We start from the raw sequence: 25,594 nt of genomic DNA on the forward strand, positions 1-25,594 counted from the left end.
GTTGAGTTCGCAGCCCGTTTCACAGAACCCAGTCCTGTTTCCAGGTGATTTTGCTATGGAATTGAGGCATTGTCTTGTGCCTGCTATTTTGTTTACTGTTAAATTAATAAATCATGAACACACTCGTTATACATGCTGGGTTACAATAATGAAGTCAGTGTTTCTGAGCATCCAGACATTCCCTCTCAAGCCCGAGGCATGTATTTCTGGTCACACGTCCTTCCTTCCTCTTCCTCTCCTGCAAGGGCAACAGGTCTCTCCGTACTGCAAACTGCGTGCTGTATTTTCTCCAGGGCTCTACCACAGATGTACACCTCAGAGGAACTCACTGTTTCTGAGACAGCCCACCAAAATGGGAAATTTGACTGACACCTTCATAGACACTAGTGAGAAGTTCCTAAAGTAAATTGGGAGGAAAACAAAAATGGAGACTTTTCAGAGAAAATAGTGAACCCCAGGCTCATGGCCCATGGAAATCCTGTACATTCTGAAGGCATAAAAAACATCAATGTGGGATTTGTACCAGAATTTGTGTGAAGAAGCCTGGGCTGAGAGGCTCTGCCAATCTGTCCCCAGGGAAGCTGTCTGGACATTCAGTGCTGCACGGACACAGCAGGCAGGCTCTGTGTCCCTCAGGCTAGGAGCCAGAGGTGTTCTGCTGCTGGAGTGGGAGAGCGTCTGGGAAGTACATTGGCTTGTGTATGCGCTCTCTCTCTCTCTCTCTCTCTCTCTCTCTCTCTCTCTCTCTCTCTCTCTCTTCCTCCCTCCTTCCCTTCCTCCCTCTATCTCTCTCTCTCTTTGTGTGTGTGCGCGCGCGCGCGCGCACGTGTGTGTGTGTGTGTGTGTGTGTGTGTGTGTGTCTGTGTGCACAGGAACCAGACCTGGCTTCTCTGCCCAGGGGCTCCATGTACAGAGAGCAAAGGAGTATATTTCGGGAAAGAAGGAGGTGGGATGGTGCAAACAGAAAGTTTGACTGTATCACTTCAGGGATGTGGGTCAGAGGTCCATGGTGAGGGATCCACCAGAAACTTACAAAAGTACCCATGAGAAAAAGTACCCATGAGAAAGAGACCTTCTTGGTTTATATATATATATATATATATATATATATATATATATATGTATATATATATATACACACATATATATATGTATATATGTGTGTGTGTGTGTGTGTGTGTGTGTGTATTGGTCTAGAGAATGTGAAGGCTTTTGTAGGAGTGAGGATTAAGTCTGCCTTCATATCAACACAGGAATAATGTGAAATAGAAACTTACTTCTCTCTTATATAGAGGTCGTAACCGAGTAGGTCAGGGATGGAGTTTTTTCAAGCAGGTTCCAGGAACAAACCACTTACTTCACTTCGCCCATATCCTATGTGTGCAACTCTTGGAGGAAGCTGCCGCTGCTCCAGCAGTCACATCACAAGAGGAAAGGGTACGCCTCCTCCCTTTCAAGGAGGCCTTTAGGATATTCTATGCAACGTTTTTGCTTGTACCTCATTCACCAGAGTTTAGTCACACAGTCACACAGTCACACAGCTGCAAGATTGGCTAGGAAAAGTAACAAGCCCCAGCCTGGATAGTGGTCAGCGCAGCTGAACACCGAGATTCCTGAGTAAAATGCCAGAGGCAGCCGGTAACCTGCCACTCCGTTTCTGTGACACTGTCAAGAGGTCTTTCCCCACACCCAGGGAACCAGTGCAGCAACTGTGCAGTGGAGACGGAAGTGAGTGGGAAGGAGGACGCAATGGCTTGCCTGTGCGGACCTGGCAGGGCCAGGAGCTGAGGCTGGAAACTTTCTGGCTGTGGTCATCTCCCAAGGTCAGTCTGCACACCAGCTTTCTGCTTGCTGCATTTTGTGGCACAGCAACCTTAGGGACTTTCTGGTTCTTCCGGGCAGTTGGAGAATCTAGTTTCTAAATCTTTCCTTGCTTATCAAGGTGGACACGCACTGCCAGTAGTGAAGGGGGTTTAATTACGAACCGTGCAGTTTTAACAGGTCATTTTAGTAACTGTCCTTTAAAGACAGTCTGATGATAACCAGGACATGTGTACAGTTTTGTTAGGATCTCAAGGTGTGTCTGCTGAAAATCAGGGCTCTTAAGGGTAGTTACTGACACTAGGAGGGCTAGTCAGGCTCCATTTCTCGTCTCCTTTCTCCCTTTATGTCCTCCCCTTTCTTTTCCTCTTCTCTCGTTCCCTCCTGTCCTGGTGCCATTTTCAGAAGTTTAATGTTTTACTCTCCCTCTCTTTAGTTTATCTTATAGAATCTCTTCCACACGTTTTGATGTTAACAAAATTAATTGTTAACTAGTATCACCTCCAATCCCCAGCCTCCTTTTCTTTTCTTTGTAAGAGAATTTTGCCACATAGTCTGATTAGCCTGGGACTTGTTATGAGAACCAGGCTCGTCTTGAACCGGCAATAGTTCTCCCGTTTACCAACTTCAGGCACTACAAATGTTATCACATGTGACCTCATCCTGGTACCTATTCCTGAAAGAGACAAAACAGAATATTAAAAAAATATGATCCCTGACTGTTTATCACTTGGCAGTGGTTTTTGATTTACAAAATTAACAAATTAGGTGCTGTTGCATTTTATAGTGGACATTCATGCATATTTGCTAAATCTGCGTGTGTTTGTGTGTACGTCTTGCATTTCAGACATTCTGGGATGCTTACACTTCTGCTGCGTTATCTTCAGGATAGCAGCAATAATTTGATTTGAATGTGAACTGTCCATCACAGGCTTCTGATTTGCATCCCCGCTGTTCTATGACATTGGCCTGGTTGGCAGCAGTGGGTTATTGTGGGGGGTGGGTGTTGAGAGTTATAATCAGCTCCTACCTCTGACCCACATTGTCAGCTTCCTAAGCCACCAGTGCATGGGAAGAGGCAGTTCTAAACTCCTGCTTCCCTGGAGCCAGGTTCTCCTCTGTGCCTTATCTCTATGGCAGACTATGTTCCCTGGAACTATGCACCAAAAACAAACAACAAACAAACAAACAACCCTCCTCTTAAGTTACTTCTGTAAGGATTAGAGTGGTGAGCAGTGAATAGCATGTTCTCCTGGATTTCTTTTGCCAGGGGTGTGATTTTATTTTTATTTCTGAAGGATCACTCCATTAGGGACAGAGTTCTAGCCTGGAGGTTATGGGCTCTCAAGACACTGTGTTCACTGACTTTTCAGAAGGCAATTGTAAACTACTTTCCTTGTAGAAATATACCCTTTCCTCTGGGTACTTTAAATGTTTTTCTTTCCCAGTCACCTCTCCCTCCTCTTGGGTGTTTTTGATGGTGAGGGAAGCTTCCTTGTGTAGATCTTGTTTAGGGTTTTGCTGTTTTCTAAACTCATGGTAAATTGTTTCTTATTAAAATTCTCAGCTATTATTACTTTGAAGCAAAGCTCCTTTAATATTACTGGCTCTCTTCTGCAATTCCAGCAAGAAACACTATTGATTTCCCTCTTTATTCCTTAGTCTATTTCTGCCTCTCTGGACTGTCCTCAGAATCTTTTCCTTTTAAACTATAAATAGAAAGAGAAAGAGAAAGAGAAAGTAGCTGGGTGTGATGGTCCACCCCTTTAATCCCAGCTTTCTCCAGCAGATGCAGGTGGATGTCTGTGAGTTAGAGGCAGCCTGGTTTACATAGTGAGCTTACAAGACAGTCAGACCTACATAGTGAGACCCTGTTTAAACAAAAAAAGAAATAAAAGAAAAGTTCTCGTGAGAATACAAGGGAACTAATGAGCTAGGGAAAGTCCTAAGCATGAAAAAGTACAGTAATTTCGTAGTTCTGTCTCCTATTTAATAGCTCCCTTCTTAATCATATTTAATATTATGATTTGAGCATGGACTATACCCCCATAGGCTCCTGTTTTGAGCATCTGGTCTCAGGCTAGTGACATTAATTTTGTTAGCTGCTGTGTGAGTATGCGGGAGAGAAGATTCTGAACCTCAAGCCAGGAAGCAGAAAGAGATGGCGGAGGGAGGACTGGAGACCCCAAAGTCTTGCTCACAGTATCCAACTTTCTCCAGCTGGGCCACACCACCTATGTTCTGCCAGGCTCATGGAGACCAGCAACCATGGAAACTGTGTGTAAAAACAAAACTATCCCTCCTTTTAAGTTGTTATTGACTGTTTTAGTCACAGTGCCACAATGGAAGCTATATGGCACAATGTCTAGATCATCTATTAGGTTTCTAGTTAGGCACTGATAGGTTATGCATAAGAGTGGTCCAGCTAACAGATTTTGGTAAAGTAGCCTCACTTTTTAGAAGATTTTTGTTTTGGTCTTTGTTTTGGACCTCTAGTGATTCTTATTCTGCTCCAAGCACACACAATGAGCTCCATAGGAAGTGATATATACAAACCGGAATTGGAGGAAAAGGCACAATCACTAGTTTAATCAATATAACAATTTCTAGCAAGTCTATCCTGCAGTAACCTTTTCTGTAAAGGACTATATATTGAGTACATTAGACATTGTGGCCAACCGGTGTGTGTTGTCATTGTTTAACTGTACTTTATATGGTAAAAGTCAATTGCAGATAATATGTAAGGATTGAGCCTAGCTACATTCTAATAAAGCTTTACTTATAAGAGTAAGTGGGATCCAGTTTTTTAATCCTGGTATGGAATTCTTCTCCGTGTGTAGATGAATCAAAATATTTTACACTATAATTATTTTAATCAAGAGAAATTGATTAAACTATACGATTTCTATAAATCTCAACCACTATTATTTTGTCTTAAAAACATTTGATTGTGATGTAGGGGGAAATGACTGCCTTCCAATGCCATTTTTTAAATGAAGATGAAGTAGAAAATACTCAGCATTAAAAGTTGAAACAGGATATTATAAAAAAGAAATAGTTACACTGCATTTTATTTACTTAACACGATTTCTGTGCTACATATTTATTTGTTGTCAAATTTATTCTAAATGTCAGACTTCTTTTTTTGTTCATTTCACACACACACACACACACATCTTTATATTTGTAATTATGAACCTGTCTATTGTTTTTTCTGTGACTAATGATGTTTCATGTGAAGTTACTAACTGGAATCTTTTTTTCTTTCTAATATCTTCATTTTTTGTTGTTTTAAAAATTTTTCATAATTTTGGACACTTTTTCCCCTCAATATATATTTTTATTTAAATTAGAAGAATTCATGCTTTACATGTCAATACTAGCTCCCTCTCCCACCCCTCCTCCCTTGTCCCTCTACCAGTCGTCCCCCCCCCAGCCTCCCACTCAATCCCCACATGATTCCCCATGGTGGGTGAGGCCCTCCTTGGGGTGATCTCCAGGGTCTGTCATTTCATCAGTCCAGGCTGAGAGAGCTTCCCTCCATGTGGAATGGGCTCCCAAAGTTCATTCATACACCATGGCAAACACTGATCTATTACCCAAGGCCCCAGAGATTGCTGAGGCCTCCTCACTGAAACTACATTCAGGGAGTCTGGATCAGTCCCCTATTGGCCTCTCAGTCATCAGTCTGGGGTTCAAGAGCTCCCCCCTTGTACAGTCAGCTGTCTTTGTGGGTTTCACCAACACAGTCTTGTCCTCTTTGCTCATCACTCCTCCATCTCTGTCACTGAGTTCCAGGAGTTCAGTTCAGTGTTTAGCTGTGGGTATCTGTCTCTGCTTCCATCAGTCACTGGATGAAGGTTCTAGGATGGCATATAAGGTAGTCATCAACCTTATCATCAGGGAAGGGCTGTTAATGAAGTCTCTCCACTATTGCTTAGTTTGCCAGTTGGTGTTATCCTTGTAGATCTCTGGAAATCTCACTAGTGTCAGCTCTTTCCTCAAACCTATAACAACTCCATCTATTATGGTATCTCTCATCCTGCTCTCTTCTATTCTTACCTCGACTCAACCTTCCTGTTCCCCATGCCTTCTTCTCCCCTCCTCTTATCCCCCTCTCTTTTTTCCTGGTTCCCTCTCCCCTCCCCCAATGTTCCCAATGTGCTCAGGAGATCTTGCCTCATTCCATTTCTCTGGGATACCATGCATATCTCTTGGGAACCTCCCTGTTTCCCAGACTCACTGGCACTGTGATTGTAGGCTGACACTCCCTTGATTCATGTCTAAAATCCATAAATGAGCGAGTACATACCATGTTTGTCTTTTTGTGACTGGGTTACCTCACTTAGGATGGTTTCTTCTAGTGCCATCCATTTGCCTGCAAATTTCAAGATTCCTTTTTTCCCCCTGCTGAATAGTACTCCATTGTGCAAATGTATCACATTTTCTCTATTCTCCCTTCAGTTGAGGGGCATCTAGGTTGCTTCCAGGTCCTGGATATTACAAATAATGCTGCTATGAACATAGTGGAACAGACATCTTTGTTGTATGAATATGCATCTTTTAGGTATATACCCGAGAGTGGAATTGCATGGTCTTGTGGTAGACTGAGTCCCATTTTCCTGAGGAATCTCCATACTGATTTCCAAAGTCACTGTAAAAGCTTGCACTCCCACCAGCAATGGACGAGTGTTCCCCTTTCACCACATCCTCTCCAGCATAAACTGTCATTGTTGTTTTTGATTTTAGCCATTCTGACAGGAGTAAGATGATATCTCAGAGTTATTTTGATTTGCATTTCCCTAATGGCTAAGGATGTTGAACACTTTCTTAGGTGTCTTTCAGCTATTTTGGATTCCTCTATAGAGAATTCTCTATTTAGTTCAGTCCCCCACTTTTTAATTAGATTATTTGGTGTTTTGGTGACTACATTCTTGAGTTCTTTCTATATTTTAGAAATCAGCCCTCTGTCAGATGTGGGGTTGGTGAATATATTTTCCCATTCTGTGGGTTGCCTTTTTGTCTTGCTGACTGTGTCCTTTGCCTTAAAGAAGCTTCTCAGTTTCAGAAGGTCCCATTTATTAATTGTTGATCTCAGTGTTTGTGCTACTGGCATTATGTTCAGGAAGCGGTCTCCTGTACCAATTTGTTCAAAGGTACCTCCCACTTTCTCTTCTAACAGGTTCAGTGTGGCTTGAGGTCTTTGATCCAATTGAACTTAAGTTTTGTGCATAGCAATAGACATATCTGCAGTCTTCTACATGCCAATATCCAGCTATGCCAGTACCATTTGTTGAAGATGCTATCTTTTTTCCATTGTATAATTTTAGCTTCTTTGTTGAAAATCAGGTGTTCAAAGGTTTGTGGATTAATCTCAGGGTGTTCAATTCTATTCCGTTTGTCTACCTGTCTATTTTTGTGCCAATACCAAGCTGTTTTCAGGACCATAGCTCCGTAATAGAGCTTGAAGTCAGGGATGGTAATGCCTCCAGACGTTGCTTTGTTGAGCAGGGTTGTATTGGCCATCCTGGTTTTTTTTTTCCATATAAAGTTGAGAATTGTTCTTTCAAGGTCTGTGAAGAATTGTGCTGGGATTTTTGATGGGGATTGCATTGAGTCTGTAGGTTGCTTTTGGCAGGATTGCCATTTTTACTCCATTGATCCTACCTATCCAAGAGCATGGGAGATCTTTCCATTTTCTGACGGCTTCTTTAATTTCTTTCTTTAAAGACTCAAAGTTCTTGCTATACAGATCTTTCACTTGTTTGGTTAGTGTTACCCCAAGGTATTTTATGTTGTTTGTGGCAATTTTAAAGGGTGATGTTTCTCTGATTTCTTTCTCAGCCCTTTTATCATCTGTATATAGTAGGGCTACAAATTTTGTGGAGTATAGCTTTTCAAAATACGACCTGATGATTCACTGGATTTCCTCACTTTCCATTGTTATGTCTCCCTTTTCATTCTGATTTTGTTTATTTGCATGTTCGCACTCTGCCATTTGGTAAGTTTGGATAAAGGTTTGTCTATCTTGTTGATTTTCTCAAAGGACCAACTCTTTGTTACATTGATTCTTTGTATTGTTTTCCTAGTTTCTACTTTATTGATTTCAGCCCTCAATATAATTATTTCCTGGCGTCTGCTCTTCTGGAGTGAGTTTGCTTCCTTTTGTTCTAGAGCTTTCAGTTGTTCTGCTAATTCTCTAGTGTGACTGTTCTCCTGTTTCTTCATGTGGGCACTTAGTGCTATGAACTTTCCTCTTAGCACTGCTTTCAAAGTGTCCCATAAGTTTGGGTATGTTGTGTCTTCATTCTCATTGAAATCTAGGAAGTCTTTAAATTCTTTTTCTATTTCTTCTTTGATCCAGGAGTGGTGCAATTGTGCATTATTCAATTTCCATGAGTTTGCAGGGTTTCTGCGATTTGTGTTGTTGAATTCTAACTTTAAAGCATGGTGGTCTGATAAGATACATGGAGTTATTCCAATTTTTTGTACCTGTTGAGGTTTGCTGTGTTGCCAAGTATGTGGTCGAGTTTTGAGAAGGTTCAGTGTCACACTGAGAAGAAGGTATATTCTTTTGTGTTTGGATGGAGTGTTCTATAGATGTCTGTTAAACCTAATTGGTTCATAACTTCTATTAGTTCCTTTGTATCCTTGTTAAGTTTCTGTCTGCTAGTCCTGTCTAGTGGTGATAGTGGGGTGTTGAAATCGCCCACTATAAGTGTGTGAGGTTTTATATGTGCTTTGAGTTTTAGTAATGTTTATTTTAGGAACATGGATGCCTTTGTATTTGGGACATAGATGTTCAGAATTGAGACTTCGTCTTGGTGGATTTCTTCTGTGATGAGTATGAAGTGACCTCCTTCATCTCTTTTGATTGATTTTAGTTTAAAGTCTAATTTGTTAGATATTAGGATTGCTACCCCTGCATGTTTCTTGGGTCTATTTGATTGGAAAATCTTTTCCCAAACTTCAACTCTGAAGTAACATCTGCCTTTGAAGCTGAGGTGTGTTTCTTGTATGCAGCAGAAGGATGGATTCTGTCTTCATATCCATTATGTTAGCCTGTGTCTTTTTATGGGAGAGTTAAGACCATTAATATTGAGGGATATTAATCACCATTGATTGCTCATTCTAGTTTGTTTTGGAATGGTTGTTGTTGGTGGAATTGTATGTGTGCCACCACTTTTTCTTTTGGTTGTTGGTAAAGTGGGATTATCTATTGCCTATGTTTTTCTGGTTTCAGTTAACTTCCTTGGGTTGGAGTTTTCCTTCCAGAATTTTCTGTAGGGCTGGGTGAGTGGATATGTATTGTTTAAATCTGGTTTTATCATGGAATATCCATTTATAGTCATTGAAAGCTTTGCTTTGTCTTTGCTGGCATCCGTGGTCTCTTAATGTTGGTAGAATATCTATCCATGACCTTCTGGCTTTCAGAGTTTCCATGGAGAAGTCAGGTGTAATTTTGATATGTTTGACTTTATTTGTTACTTGGCCTTTTCCCCTAGCTTCTCTTAGTATTCTTTCTTTCTTCTGTATGTTTGGGGCCTTGATTGTTATGTGGCGAGGGGATTTCTTTTTTTGGTCCACTCTATTTGGTGTGCTGTAAGCTTCTTTCACCTTAATTGGCATGTCTTTCTTTAGGTTGGGAAAGTTTTCTTCTATGATTTCGTTGAATATGTTTTCTGCCCCTTTGAGGTGGATTTCTTCACCTTCTATACCTATTATTCTTAAGTTTGGTGTTTTCATGGTGTTCCATATTTCCTGGATATTTTGTGTTAGTGATTTGTTGGACTTAAAATTTTCTTTGGCCGATGAATCTAATTCTCCTAGTGTATCTTCAACGCCTGAGATTCTCTCCTCCATCTCTTGTATTCTGTTGGTTATGCTTGCATCATTTCAGATTTTAGCCCTTGCACTGTTTGAGTTGTTTCTTGCAATTTTTGCTTCATCTTTTCTTCCATTTCCTGCATTTTTGGATTGTTTTTTCTTCCATCCCTTTAAGGGATTTTTTCATATCCTATTTGAGGGCCGCTATCATTTTCATGAAGTTGTTTTTAATGTCATTTTCTTCTGGTTCATTTGTGTTGGGGTGTTCAAGTCTTGCTGGTGTAGGGTCTCTGGACTCTCGTGGTGTCATTGGTTTTTCTGTTGCTCTTTGTGTTTTTATATTGTCTCCTTCCCAACTGTTCTTGCAGTGGGTTCCAGAAGGTGCTTTTTCCTCTCCTAGTGGTTGTGGGACCAGGGTTCCCTTCTGGTGGGTGTAGACAAGTCCAATGCTCTGGTAGCTCTCCACTTCCTGGTCTCGTGGGTGGAGACATGGACTAGGATGCTGGGGTGCTTTGGATCCTGCTGGGATGGATGGGAATCTGAGTGATAGATCCCAGGCACAAGAGTGTGGCCTGGAGACAGGCCCTGATAGTCTTAGTCACATGGGTGGAGCAGGAGACTAGGATTCTGGGGTGCATTGGCTCCTGCTGCAGTGAAGGAAGCCACTGTGGCAGTCCCCAAGCACAGGCAAGCTGCCCAGAAATGGGTCCTGGTTTACCTAGTCCTGTGAGTGGAGCAGGAGACTAGGGTGCAGGGGTGCCTTGGCTCCTGCTGCGGGGATGGAAGCCCCAGTGGCAGACCCCCAGCATAGGCAGTTGACCTAGTCCTGAGGGTGGAGTAGGAGACTAAACTGCTGAGGTGCATTGGCTCCTGCCACTGGGATGAAAGCCTCAGTCAATTTTGGACACTTTTTTGTTACATTCTTTTATCTCTAAACTAAACATGTTTATATTCTTTTTTGTGATTCTGATACCTGTAACTTTTATGAATATGATTTTGCAAAACTTTTCTGTTTCTTGCTCATTGCAACTTTTGTCCTTAAGTGTTTTGTAGTATCTTAATTTGAGTGTTTGGTCCCACAAATATTGTCTTTGAGATTTTTGTGCAAATGTGTTCTGTGTGTGTATGTATGTGCTTACATATATATGTATGTATGTATGTGTTTGTGTGTGGGAGTGGATAGGTGCACTTATGTGCTATGTGCATGTGTGTTTGTGTGTGCATCTGTAGGCTAGAGGCCAAGGTCAAATGTCTTCCTCAGTTGCTTCTCTATCGTATTTTCTGAGACACAGTCTCTTGCTGGCTAGATTGGCTAGACTGGCTCTGCCTTCCAAGCTTTTATGTGGGTTTTTAGGATCTGAACTCAGGTCCTCAAGCTTTTGAAATAAGTCATTACCTGACTGAGCCATCTTTACTACCCTGAAATGTTTCTGAGGCCTGCATGGAAACTGTCTTTTCAGAGAGAACTTAAAATGGTTTCTTGGGGGAATGTGAGCCTTCTCTCACTGTGCTTTGATGTTGGTGTGGTCTGAAGATGTCCTCAAAGTTTCAGGATTGGAAATCTATCTTTAAACTGGTGATATTGGTTTGAAAGGTAGGGCCTGTAGGGAGGTCATTAGCTCATTGGGGCATGCACTCAGAAAACATAAATACTATTCTCACTGAATGGGTATGTTCTTTTAGGAGTGTGTTTTTTAAAAGCAAGGTCATGCCATAATATATTTGAATTCTTCTAAATGTGGTCCTTTCCCTTTCTGTTCCTCCACCATACTAACTCACCAGAAGCAGAGCACTTGAGGCTATCTGATCTTGAAAACTGTAAAGTAGACGGGCCTTTTCTCTTTATAAGTAGACAGCCTCAGATTCTTTATTGTAGCAACAGAAAACTGTAAGCTAGATGAACATTTTTCTCTGTAAGTAGCCAGTCTCAGATTCTTTATTATAGCAACACAAAACTCCATTATGACTTTCAAACATCCTTCAGAGCAAAGTGTTTGCTATTTGGAGTGACACTAGGCCAGTCCATCACTGTTTGAAGTAATGCTCTAGCTGGGCACTGAGGGAGGGTGTCATCTACTTTTATACCCAGAGTCATAGCTCTGCAATAGTCTCTTTCTTCAGTTAATCCATATATTTTCTAGTTCCATTCTTAACGCGGCATCTTTGGGGGAGGGTTCTATGTGTGGGATCCCTCTGACAACATGCAGAACCAATGTATGACAAAGGAATGTATCTTCTCCTGTCCCATCTACATGGCACATTAAAATAGACGTCTAAGCTGTAGGAATGGCACATGCCCCAACACAAAACACAATTTTCTTATCTCTTTTCATCCTTGTTTTCCTACTGTTTTGGGGCTCTGAAAACCTGTCTGTTTGTCCTGTAATGATACCACAATTCAGATATTCACTATAATACTACATACACACACACACACACACACACACACGCACGCATACATGCATATATATCCACACACATGTGTTTTTTTAAACTTCAGTAATTAAGCATTTTGTACAGATTATTTCTGGCTATCTGTGTATTATTGACAATGGGATTCTGTGATTTCTTCTTCCTCAGATATTCTTGTGACCCCTCAGACACTGAGTCAAAAGTAACACTCATTAAGAGAGGGTTGTTTTCTATTTCTCTCCTCTGTGTTAAAAGGCAAAGTGTGGACAGGTTAAATTTAGCAGAGATTACTTGAGCAAAGAATTATTCAGAGTCCATCAACATCAGTGGAGATTCAGAGAGTCCCACCCAGTGATGGTGGCCAGTAGTGCTCAAAGCTAGAGAAAGGAGGAGATACGCAGGAAGCGATTGAGTGGTTATAGCTCACTCCTTATTTAGGCATGATCTGATTGTTTGGCTGTCCGTAAATGGCTGAAGCTCAGGTGCTATGATTTCCTGGGACTTAGCTATGTGCTGCTAGAATCACCCTTAAGTTGGGTTGCAGGTGGTTTCAATAGGAAGTTGCCATGGAAACATAGTGACTCACACTATGGAGGCTTTAGGCCAAATTCCATTTAGATTAACAGTTGGTACCAAGGTGTGGCTTTCTTGTGTGGGGCAGGACTATGACTTCTGATAATTTACATCTCTTTTTGATAGGGGAAACTTTCTGATACAGAAATACTGATACTGAATTAGAAAGGACACTGAAAGCCGAATTTCAGGTGGTTATATTTCTGAAGTCCTGGCATCAGCTTGGTCCCAGGCTAGATTATGAATTCGAGGTCCCTGGAGCAATTGCAGAGGTGGACCTGGATCCCTGGTGTTCCAGTGGAATTGACTGTAGGTACTTTTTAGAGACATTCAGGCCTCCTGCATGGCTTGGACATGCCCTTCGGATTTGGGACATGCATACTGTTATACTGATGCAAGGGATATCTAGAGCTATGGCTGAGGTTCCTCCCCAGTTACTTCCAGGTGCATTGAAATAAATTGAAAACTGATGGTCATTAGTGACAACAAATAAAGCTTAGTCCTCGCCCACTGGAGGGAAGCACTGTGTAGAATTCTCGCATCATCTGTATTGTTGCTGAAGGTCAGTGTGCATGCAGGTGCATAAAAATGGCATGCATAATTTAGCACAGGATGCTTCTCTGCCAGCAGAAGGATGTAGGCTCTTCAGCACACACAGTACATCGTGCAGCACCATTGTTACCCTTTGATTAAAATTCTGTCTTAGGGACTGTGGGAGGAGGTTAGTATTGGCACCCACCTTCACGTGTCAAACAGCTGTTGCCTTGGAACTGAGAATTTGAGACAATGGGGTTTGATTTGGTAGTTATCCTAGAGAGAGAATTGATTTACTCTTTCTAATGGGAAGTACAGGATTTTGAAGTGGGGAATAATGAAAACTCTTTTACACTGAAATAGAATTTCACATGGACAATGGGTGATGTGTGGGCCATAGATGCCATCACAGAGTGGAAGCATACTCAAGGAGTTGTGCCAAATGGCCAAGGTGCTTGGTTAAAATATACAGAAATGATTTAATGTGTATTTAGCTCACACTCGCTGGTATGTACTTTCAGAGCCAAAGTACAAAATTCTTGAGTTAGGTGGATAGTTGAAAATTCACTTGTCCACCCCAAATTTCTAGTCTTTATCCAATTAGCTGTTTAGCTGTTGATCCTCTCCTCCCACACCCTTCCCTTTCAACACTGTTGGAATGGTCTCCAACAGAAGACTGGGGTACTGTGGTAATATAGCCATTGGAAAGTAAAAGCATCACATTTCCTAGTTTACATTTTATCTGCCTGTTTTCCAAAATGTATTTGTGATGGCAACTTGTTTTACTTTAAAATTGGACAACTTGACAGTAACAAATTTGTATCAAAGCTATATAAGATAGCACATCATTTCATTATGTGCATGTATGTGTATGTTTGTGTGAAGATCAGAGGACAACCTTGCTATTTGAGACAGCATCTCTCATTAACCTGGGGTTTGCTAGCTAGTGAAACCTGTGACATAATTTATAGAACCATTAAATTATGCTGCCATATGGCCATAGTTGCCAGAAATAAAGTTTGCACATCTTTTGTTCCTTCATTACAGGTTTATTATAAAGTCATGAACCTTAATACTATTTTACCTGGTTATTCTCTTAATATAACACACACACACACACACACACACACACAGACACACACACACACACAGAGACACACACACACACACACACACACACACACACATCGAGCTGCTACTGTGGGACAAGCCCTTGCTGGTGCTGGGAAGAAGTCTCATGAAGGCACTGCTGCTTTTCATTTACATTTCAGTCACTGGAGAAGACTTAATATCAAGTGAAAGGTCAATTACTGGTGAGTCAGGGTTTGTTTGTGTGTTCTAGTCTTCAAGAGATGGTTTCTGCATCCAGCTATTGGTTCTGGGATGTGCTTTATGGCAGCTGATAAATGAAGTTTACCATAGCTGACATTTATTGATTTTAAATGGATGCATTTTGTTGCAGGAATCCGGTGAAGAACTCTTCACCCCTGCAGATATCAGGAAATTAAAAACAGTGTTTAAGTGCAGATGTTTCTTTGTTAGTAAACATCCATGAAAGACAGCTTGAGGAATACAATTAGAATTACACTAGTCCATCTGAAGCCATACAAGCCTCAGCACATTAATTTCTAGAAAAAGAAGAGAACTGAGTCAAGATAGTAGATTAAGATTGCAATGTTCACTTACAGTGCCTGATGCTTTTAACTCAGAAAACATACAATTGGCTGTGAGGAAGTATCTGGCAAATGTGACACATTTCTGGAGAAAGTCTTGTTTTCTAAGCACTGTTTGCACATTATGGCAATCAAAGCCCGAATCAGACATAACTAAGATGCCAGGATGGAGTTTGAGCATAGCCTGACCATTCAGTTACTCCTTGATACAGAATTTTAATTTACTTTCCGAATGTATTATTTTGTGGTACTGGGGATTCATCCCAAGGCCTTGTGTATCTAGGCAAAGTCTTTATCAAAGATGTAGCCCTGGCTGGCTGAGCTCTTAATATAAAATTGCAAATATGAATAGGAGAAGAGCGATAATTGCTTCACTAAGAAGTAAATCTTAAGCAGAAACTTTAAAAATGTTTGCGATCCTAATTACTCTTAATAATAAAAACCCAGAGTCAGATATGGGGTAAAAGCTGAACTATCAGAGAAGGACCAGCCATAGTCACCTTTTACCTTTCTGACTCCTCCGACTGGAAAGAGCGGAGCTCTATGACAAACTCCCGCCTTACCACTTCCTCTCTTCACCCAGCCATATCACTTTCTGTCCCCTGTCTGTACAGACCTCCAGATCTCTATGGTTAACTAGTGTCTAACTCTACCCAGTGATCTTCAGAAAAGCTTTATTTCAGAACACAAACAAAATATCACAACTCATTTTTACTTTAGTAAAACATATAGAGCATGTTTCTAAAAACTAAAATAAAACAAAACAAATTCCTGCTAAACAAAACAGCCTCACCCATTTTTTCAAAAGAAAAGGTTTTTAGTTTATTTATTTATTTATTTATTTATTTATTTTGGTTTTTCGAGACAGGGTTTCTCTGTATTGTTTTGGAGGCTGTCCTGGAACTCGCTCTGTAGACCAGGCTGGCTTCGAACTCACAGAGATCCGCTTGCCTCTGCCTCCCGAGTGCTGGGATTAAAGGTGTGAGCCACCACCGCCTGGCTTTTAATTTATTTTTTATTTTATGCATACCAGTGTTTTGCCTTAGTGTATGTCTATGCAGCATGGGCAAACAATTCCTTCAGAGGTCAGACGAGGCCATTGGGTCACCTGGACCTGGAATTACAGACGCTTATGAGATACCCAGTGTGTACTTGGAATTGAACCTAGGTCCTCTGGAAGAGCAGCTATGCTCAGATGACTGTGGAGGCACCTCTTAACTCCTCATCCATTTTTTAAGGGCTCTGAACCACCCTCCACATCCCTGTGGAGAAGGCCTATGTAATCCTGGGGGCTTTCTGCCAAGATTAGCTCTCTGTTTCCCTATGTGTCAAGTCATCCTTGCCTCTCCTCCCTGGACATTTACCGGCTATCTGGGTGGCACAGAGAATGCAGGCTGGTGAAAACTAGAGTCAGCCTTCCTGGGGAGCAATGGCTTGGTGTCAGTGGAGAAGCTTGGCCTGCTGGTTGCATTCTGGTTTGCAGGATTTCTATGTGATGGAACACAGGAGAGTTATGTCAGTGTTACTGGCCAGTTAAACATCAGGCCACTGTTGAAGAACACTTGGCTCTAGGGAAACAGTCACGGACCATTCAGGATCGTCTTGCTCAAGTTTTGGGGTCTGGACTGTTTGGTTCTCTGGGAGAACATCCATGGCTTTGCATGTGTGAACAGATAGCACTCTGGTGAGCACGATGACCTACTTATTCATTCCCATGAGCTCACCTTAGAAGTCTTACTTGTTTTACTCACCTTTGAGTTGAATTTTTTTAGAAGTCCATCAGAATAGCAGCCTGCTTAGATATTCTGACTCTGATGTTAGCACACATAGGTTTAACCCAGCAGAATGCTTTCGGGCACTCAGTGTAGGCCATTCCCTTATTGGTAGCTTGGTTGGGGGCATGCAGGTGTGCAAATTCTGGTAGCAGCTACATTTTTCCTTTCTTTCTTTCTCTCTCTCTCTCTCTCTCTCTCTCTCTCTCTCTCTCTCTCTCTGTGTGTGTCTCTGTCTCTGTCTGTCTGTCTCTCTCTCTCTTTCTGTCTCTCTGTGTCTCTGTCTCTGTGTCTCTGTCTCTGTCTCTCTCTCTCTCTGTCTCTCTCTCTTGTATTCCTTAAGCCCATTCTTAGGCTGGGATGAAATATGAGTCATGTGACCTGACACCCAGGATTTCTTCTGTGCTTACCACCATAGTCCTTTGGTTGTTGGTTCAGGGAGTTAGGGTTCAGGAGTGATGGTGAGATTTTGAAACAGTGAGCATGGGCACTGTTTGTGTAGGTACTGTCCCTTTTCCGTCCTCTGTGTCAGGAAGAGTCATGATGAGGTTAGAGGTCTCGCCGTTTAGTTTGACTCAGCAGGATTTTGCAGACTTCAAAGGCTGATAAGTTTGATGAGCCCCACGGACATTCTTTTGGACATTACATCCTCTGTACACAGAAGGAACAGCAGGTGACATCACCCCTCTCCTCCCTCCTGCACCCTGATGTCTCCTGCAGGCCAATGCACTCACAGTAATCTGAGAAGTGCCCTGCCTCCCTTTCAAGCCTTTTGGTCTGGTGAGATTATCTATTTCTATTTCAGTTATTTTTTTTTTGCCATGGTAAGGTCTCATTCTTTAAGCCTGGGTTTGTCTTAGACTCATAGTTATAATTCTGTTGTAGCCTCTCAAGTGTTGGGATTACAGATATGAGTTGGTAGGCCTGACTGAGGATTTTGACAATGCCACACAAAGGAATTTCCCTGAGAATCAGTAGGGATAAGTAAAGATAAGACAAGGAGATAGTACATGCTTCGGATTTATGTATTGAGACACAGGGATGTACTCAAGTGTCTTAACAATAACTGTAGTGTTTTGTGACTTTTGAGGTCCAATTGTTCACTCAACATATTTTACTTCCAGGTTCAAAGACAGACATTCATTGATGATTCCCCATGGAAGGCCTCACTCTCCCTGGGGAAAGGATGGGGGATAGGATGGAGGGGTTAGTGGGGGGGGGGGCATGGAAGGATGGGAGGGAGAGGGAACTGAAATTGATATGTAAAATAAGATCATTTCTAAATTAAAAAAAGAGGTTAAGCAGAGTTTACACATTAAGCAGGCTGGTTTGCTTGTTCTCTTTGTCTAAAGAAGCTCCAATGTAGATGGAGCTATGCAGTAGATTATGAGGAACATGTACGGGAGAAAGGGGTTGGCAAGGCTAAACTCAAAGGTCACACATGTTTTGGCTTTAAGCAAGTATGACCTATTTGTTTTAACATTCTTGTTGGATGTATTGCTCAGAAAAGGGAGTAATCTCTGATTTTGTTAGTTGTGCTGAAGTTCTTGACTAACAGTCAAAGAGAAATACAAACTAGATCTTGAGGCGTCTTTCCTTCCCAGGACCACTTACTTTGCCTTCTTTGTCCTGTCTTCTGCTGATGGGGACAGGTGGTGAGGAGATGAAGAAAGATACTTCCTCACCTGGAGCTGGTGCTCCGTTGGTAAGGAGCATGTGAGGTTCTTCCCGGGACTCCAGTCAGCTCTTTCTTCTAAGTAATGCAAAGTTTATGGAACCAGGGATCCCTTTGGCACTCTTCTCTGCGTGGTTAGGACAGAGGACAAGGAAGGGGACAACTCACTGTTCTTCTCACTGTCTTCATCCTATGATTTGACTCCTGTAACCAGACACTATGGGAGAAAAAAGCGAGTGAAAGTCTATGGTGTGTGATGACAAGGTCTGAGGATCTCCAACTGGATGGCATCTGTTTCTAGTCTAGCTGGCCATCTGGTACTTGAAGACACCACAGCATTCCTGGTTGCCCCATCTGTGCGTGAACATTCCAGGAGTCGGGCTTTTCTGAATCTGGATGGCTCAATGCAGAAGCATTCTCTGTGATTTCTACTGCTTCTCCTGTTGATCTTAAATTCTATCCCTAAGAGAACTGAGCAACATTTAAATGAATAAGGAGAAGGCAACAGTTCCCACAAAAGTATTGTCAACAAATATTCCTGCAATCATATAAGAAGTAAGCAAGCAAATGAATAAATACATAGAGCGAGCCCGGAGGCTGCCTGAGCTCTCTGTCATTTAGCTTCCTTGGCTTATCATTCCTGAAGGCCTTGCTCTTCAAAAAATATCATTGGCTGTGTTTGCCACAGTGGCCATTTTCAAAGGACACAGTGAGTCAGACTTAACTGGCTCATACTGTTGTGGAAATATCCATCAGATGTCTTGTGAGAGGAAACGAGAGGACATTGTATTCATTATCTTTGGGAAGTTTGTCAGCTAAAAACAAGACAAAACAACAAAAACAAACAAAAAACAAAAGAAAAGCAGCTAAAAGGAAATTATCATTTTCTTTGGTCATTGTTTATTTATTTATTTATTTATTTACTTATTTTATTTTTTTAAGGAATGTATTCTGTGCCTTAAGGCTCTTTAGCAACCAGCTTGCTTGCTTGGAGTTGACTGTATTTTTACTTCCATTCCCTTTCTCTCACCTTGAATGGCCCAGGCTTCTCGCTGGTGAGTTAAGTCTTTTAGGAGTGAGGAAAGGGTTAGGTTTCTTCCCCCCATAGTGCAGTAACAAGCACCTAAAAGCATTTCAGAACTTCTGGTAAAAATTCTAAGAAGTATTAAGGCTCAAGAAATGAATTAACAAGCCACCTTTTTATGCAGCCTGTGTCGTGCCTCTTTAGTGAATGAATAGTACTTTATTCTACCAAGGCACAAATCATGGGCTGACCTGTGGAATGAGCAAGTGGCACCTAAATCAATGAGTGTGTGTGTGAGTGTGTGTGAGTGTGTGTATGTGAGTGTATGAGTGTGTATGTATGTGTGAGTGTATGTGTGTGAGTGTATGTGTGTGTGTAAGTGTGTGTGTGTGTGTGTGTGTGTGCTCAGATTAGAAGGAGCCTGTGCAAGTAAGATTGAGTCATACCTAAACCCACAGCACCTGAGACATGATGGAACTCTGATTTTAGCTCCCACCAGTGTGGGAGTGTGAAGACGTCTTTGGGTTTGTCAAACACATCATTCTGGCGATTGTGTCAATTGTGCTGGCTGCACTCAACTCTGGAGCCTTGATCTTTATTCGCCACTTCTTTTGGGGGTTGATCTGAGTGTGTATTCATTTTTTCCCAGTTGCTGAGCTATGACTGTAAAAAGTGAGATTTCTTTTGAAATAATGTCGAAATAGCAACAGGGCTTCCTGCCTGAGAGTTATAATGAATGTTTTTCTTAGACACATCTTTTAATCCTCATGACCACCCTGTGAAATAGGTGCTGCTGCCATTAGCTCGGTTTTACCAAGGAGAAAATAGGCAGTGAATGGCTAAATCACTCCCCCAAGCGATGAGTACCAGGCTCTTAATCAACACGTGACACCGCCTCTCAGAGTATGTCTAGCAGGCCAACAGGAACCCTGAATGGTCTCTTGCCTCTTCTCTATTAGGACAGAGCAGGCTGTTGCAACACAGTGACTATAGGCAATTTCAGAGTCTTAAGGAAGCACACATTCGTTTCTCTTCTATTTGGCGTTGTAGGAGCTGGCAAAGTGAATGAGGTGTTCTAGGAGTCCAGAGGTGAGCGGGGCACTGTGTTGTGCATCTTCAGGGAGGCATGAGGCAGCTATGAGCAGATTTCACCCGTGAGCAGGGGGAAGTAGAGTTGGCTCTTTAGCTCTCAGGCTTTCTGGACTTACCACACAGCAATCTGACCACCTTCAACTAAAGAGAACTTAGTTCTGCCCACCTTGGTTGCAGTGCCACAATGTACCTGCAAGGAAGCTTGGAAAACATGCAGCCTTGGTGTTAGGGCAAGGGGACGTAGCGGGTAACCAGCAGTCTCTGCCATGTATGAGGAAAGGAGAATATGGTTATCTTGGTAAAAGCAACCTATTGTCACTAAAAGAAACCTGGAAGAAAATAGGAACTTATAAAGCAGAAGTAAAACTCACACAATTCTACTAATTCGGACAGTTTGTTTGGTTTTGTTTTTAAACTGTGAATCACCTCCTTCCCCTAAAATGCTCAGTTTCTGCTAGGGGAACTATGTCTCTCCATTGTCAGGTGGGGTGTAACAGGTTTGGGAAGCAGGGGCATGGCCCAGGCTGGACCTTTAGCGGACCTATTTCCCGCAATTAACAATGCTGACAGTTATTTCTTACTTGTGGTGGCACTTGGCCACTATGTCCACCTGTGTGAAGCAGTTCTTAAAGTTGCTGTCTAGGAGACTTTAGAACTCCCAAAGTTCTAACTTATTTTGAAGTTTGGCTTCTTAGCTCCCACTCTCCTGAGTCCCCAGTGTCCCAATGGGACTGCTTCTGTTGAAGGAGGCCAGCCGTGGCTCCCATGGTTTGCAGTTCAGGGACCTGTGATGCTTGCAGTCCCAAGGCAGTCTCTGCCAATGAATGATGTATATTTCCCTATCTTTTATTCTATTATTTTCACAGGTTGTTATTTGGTTCATACAGTTTCATACCATTCCAAACTGTTTTTACACAGTGGCTCTAACTAATAACAATAATATATTTGAGAATTCCCAAGAGAATAGGTGGCAAATGTTCATTTTTTTTTTTGGTTTTATGAGACAGCATTTCTCTGTATTATTTTGGAGGCTGTTGGGGCAAATGTTCTTAAAGGCAAAAATACGTTAAGTTCATGCAGTGATAAAATGTTGGTTATCTCTTAAAAATTGTATGTGTTCATGAGGGTGCATGCTCATGGAGGTCAGGGGACAACTTTGTGGCATTTGCTCCCTTCTCCCACATTTACATGAGATTAGGAGAATCAAACCTGGTCACCTGGCTTGCACAGAAAGTGCTTTTACACTCGGAAACATTTTACTGGCCCAGAAAAGATGGTAACTTGATTTAACCATCCAATAATATATACATATATCAAAAACTCATGCTGTACATTCTAAACATACGCAAAGGGAAAAGCCTCCTTTCCTGAAAAGAAAGTATTTTATCAATATCATGGACGTGGCTCAGTAATATTAGATTAAATGACTATTTCATATTTATTAATTAGTTATCTTTTTGTCCATTTCCAGAATTGTCTCTATTTCAATTTTCAAGTCTTGAACTGTTTGCTTCACCTGTTTGCTTGTTTTTTCTTGACTTTCTTTAAGATATTTATTGATTTCTTTCAAATTTTTGTTTGTATTTTCCTCCATTTCTTTAAGGGAATTTTTCATTTCCTCTTTAAAGGTCCCTGTCATCTCCATAGAATTAAATTTAAGGTCGTTTTCATCTGCTTCTTCTGGGTTAGGATGTTCAGGTCTTCCTGATGTAGGACCACTAGTTTCTGGTGTTGCCATATTGCTCTTTAGGTTGTTGAATGTATTCTTGCATTGGCGCCTACCCATCTCTTCCTCCAATTGGTGCAAGCTCTTGGTCCAATCCTTGCAGTCTGTTTATGTGCCTCAGGGATCCTCTCTTGAATCCATTGTTACAATTGTTGTCTTTTGGTTTGCCCTTTACCTCTCTGTGCCCGGAGAGGCACTGAGGTCTCTGGGGATGGGTAGGTTTGGGGGCAGAGTGGGACTTGTCGATTACAGGGTTAGATGGGGTGGTCCTGGAGCAGCCCGTCTGCAAGAAGCTTGCTTGCTGACCTGCTAGAGTGGCTGAGGCTGGTAATGGAGGGGCCAGGGTTTTCCTCCAGGGCCTAGGGCCTAGAGAATGGGTTGTCCAGCTAGGGGGATCGGTCACTCACCTCTTGGTCCTCTCTGTGCAGTCATAGTGTGTGACTCAGGGAGCTGCTGTGGCCTGGGGGGGGCTGGGAGTGGAGTGGTGCTTGTTGATTGCAGGATCCGATGGAAAAGTCCTGGTTCAGCAAAGCTAGTCATTTTCTTTCTTGTATATCATTTTAGGACAACAGGAATATTTGAAAAAACCATCTCTGTATATTTCTCTCCCTCCCTACCTCCCTCTGTCTCTGTCTCTCTCTCTGTCTCTCTCTCTCTGTCTCTGTCTCTCTCTCTCTGTCTGTCTGTCTCTCTCTCTCTCTCTCTCTCTCTCTCTCTCTGTATGTGATTATGTAATATGTGCATGAGTATGCAGGTGCCTGTGGAAGTCAGAAGAGGGCATCAGAACCTTCTGGAACTGGAGGGACAGGTGGTTGTGCGCTGCCTGCTGTGGGTTCTGGCAACTGAATTCGAGCCTTCTGTGGGAGTGGCAAGAGCTCTTAACTGCTGAGTCATCTCTCCAGTCTCTAAAGATTTTATATTTCATTGAAAGAGAAAAGTTCATTTACCTTCAGATTTCAATAATTTACAATGCATTTAAAATCCATGTCCCTTCTCTGCTTTCTGACTTCCCGGTGTCTTGGACAGAATGACCAATATTTTGTTAGGAACAAATTTTCCTAGGTGCTCTGGCTTGAATTTTAGGGGTTCCACAAAGCTCATGCCTTGGGTACTTGTTTCCTGGCTGGTGGCTACTATTGTGGCTGTAGAATCTTTAGGGAATGAAGCCTAGCTAGAGGAAGTGAGTCCCTGGAGGCTATGACTTTGCAGGCTATGGCCTCTGGTTCCAGTCACTCCCTGCCTCCTGGTCCACCACAAATGCTGCCAGGAACTGAGCTGCTCTGCGTCCATTCTTTTCTGTGATAAACTGACACCTCTGAAACCATGAGGCAAAATTCATACACATACGCGCGCACGCGCACACACACACACACACACACACACACACACACACACACACATCACAATCCATTGCATTAGTCATCCTTCTGTTGTTATAATAAAACACTGGAGTCCTCTGATGAAACAGTGTATCATGACAGGAGTGTGAAGCATAGGCAGCCTCTAGGATCTGGGAAAGGCAAAGGAATGTATGGATTTCCCCTTTCAGCCTGCAGTAGAGAAAGACAGAACAAAACCATTCATCCTAGCATCCAGGAAGGTACCGGGGTACAACTGTCTTCATTGTCCCCCAGAATCCAAGAATATCCATGGGGCCTACCTCCTACAGATACACAGCATCTCCTAATGATGCCACTCTGGGGACCAATGCCTCTAATTCACAGATCTATGAGTGACAATCCAAACTATAGCACCAATAGGGTGTACAATACGAGACTAAATCTTCATACAACGTAGGCAGTTTGGTTGATTAAAATGTGTCAGAGTGTGTTCATCAGTTGTCAAAAGCACAGCACTCTGATGGGGGAGGATGATAAAGAACAGACTGGGCATATGGTGACTAGGGTAAATGATACATTGGAAATCTCCATTCTTTCGTCTCAAATTCCCTATGAACCCAAAACTGACCCCCCAAGCCTTAATAAATTCAGAGATTATGGTATATCATCTTAGGTTTGTACCAAGCTGCCTTCCAGGATACCTCTGTGCCTTGGAGGGCAGTGGGCAATGATTTGGATAGCTGTGCATTCTGGAAGTCACCTGTCTCTAACTGGCATGGAAGATAGATTTCACTGACAAAGAAATTCCTGTAGCTTAGTTCCCGGGTTTCTGTACCAGTGAGAAATGGGAAGTTCTCCACCCTGTCTGATGAACTCATTTTTGATCTGAAGTAGTCACCTGGATTAAGATGGAATCAGGGTCAGAATACACAGAAGCAAGAGAGATGCATAGATGGAGGCAAGGTCACGAGCAAGGTTAGCATTTCAAGAGAGTACCCAGTGTTACGCAAGTGCAGACAAGGAGACCGGGAGAGTCCAGCTTCCTGCTCATGCAGACTGGGTCCAGAAAGCTGGCCATTGCTAGATAAAGAATATAGTGTGGGGTGCCACAGACACATGGCCCTTTCCACCTCCTACCTGAGCCCCTGGAGAAGCCCTGTACCCCTCCTGAAAGAGTATGGCACACAGACCTGCCGCATGGGGCCAGTGTATTTCTGTAGACAGCCCACAAGACTGCAGTGCGTAGAATATCAGCACTGTCTCTTGTTTTGAACCCATAGCTCCTTTAGTGTATTTTATGGGCACTTACTAGATGTCAATTTTGTGAATGGCATGATCCTGACCTCCCAGCAGTGGCCACATCCTAATTCTCACAATCTGTAATATTACTTTAGGTATCAAAAGAAATCTTTCAGTCTGTGACTGGGTGGGAATGGGATCATCACAAGACTTCTATAGAGCCAAAAGGAGACAGGAGATGATGAAATCAGAGAACTGTAGTGCTGCAGGATGAGGAAAATTTGGCTCATTGCTACTCATTGTGGGAAAGAGGAGATGAGTCATTGGTCAAGAGGCATAGGCAGCCTCTAGGATCTGGGGGAAGTTAAGGAATGGATGGGTTCCTCTTCCAGCCCTCGGGAGGGAACTCTAGCTCAGTCAGTGAAACCCACCTTGGGCTTCCAACCTCCAGAATTAGAAAACAGTCCACATTTGTTTTTAAGCTGCCAAGTTTATGGGAATTAATACTGATGTGATGTTGGCATTGTGACTGGGCAATGTCATGCTAGCAGGGAGGTGCATGCAGAAACCCCACTTTTGATCAGATTTGGTGGTGATGTAAGCTTACAATTCTAGCACTCAGGAAGCCCAGACAGGAGCTTTGTGAGTTCAAGGAGATCCTTGAATACTGCACAGTGAAATCCTGCATTAGGTACAAATAGAAAATTGTAGTTTTTTAAATGGGGATTTAAGCCCTTCTCCCAAGCAAAGAGACAACAATGTGTTTCTAAGTCATACTTCTTGAAAAATTGCCTTTTATTTGTTAAAGATAGGCTCTGGTTACAGGGGAAAATATAGGATAGAGGTTTACTTCAAACTAAATATTTGTATTTTCACTTAAATTTGG

General features: G+C 42.2%; 1 protein-coding gene across 7 annotated transcripts in view; it reads left to right on the forward strand.

Moving 5' to 3' along the window:
* The window catches only part of Csgalnact1 (chondroitin sulfate N-acetylgalactosaminyltransferase 1), a 340,304-nt gene that overhangs the window by 15,929 nt on the left and 298,781 nt on the right, over nt 1–25,594 (forward strand). The window contains exon 1 of one of the 7 annotated variants that reach the window (XM_040742205.1): nt 3,785–4,098. The exons of the other annotated variants lie outside the window; for them this stretch is intronic. The gene's annotated coding sequence lies outside the window, so the exon portion shown is untranslated. Of the gene's footprint in view, nt 1–3,784; nt 4,099–25,594 lie in introns of those variants that run through there. 7 annotated transcript variants of the gene reach the window in all.

This window comes from Mesocricetus auratus, unplaced genomic scaffold (assembly GCF_017639785.1).
Source record: "Mesocricetus auratus isolate SY011 unplaced genomic scaffold, BCM_Maur_2.0 Super-Scaffold_6731, whole genome shotgun sequence".
Lineage (NCBI taxonomy): Eukaryota > Metazoa > Chordata > Mammalia > Rodentia > Cricetidae > Mesocricetus > Mesocricetus auratus.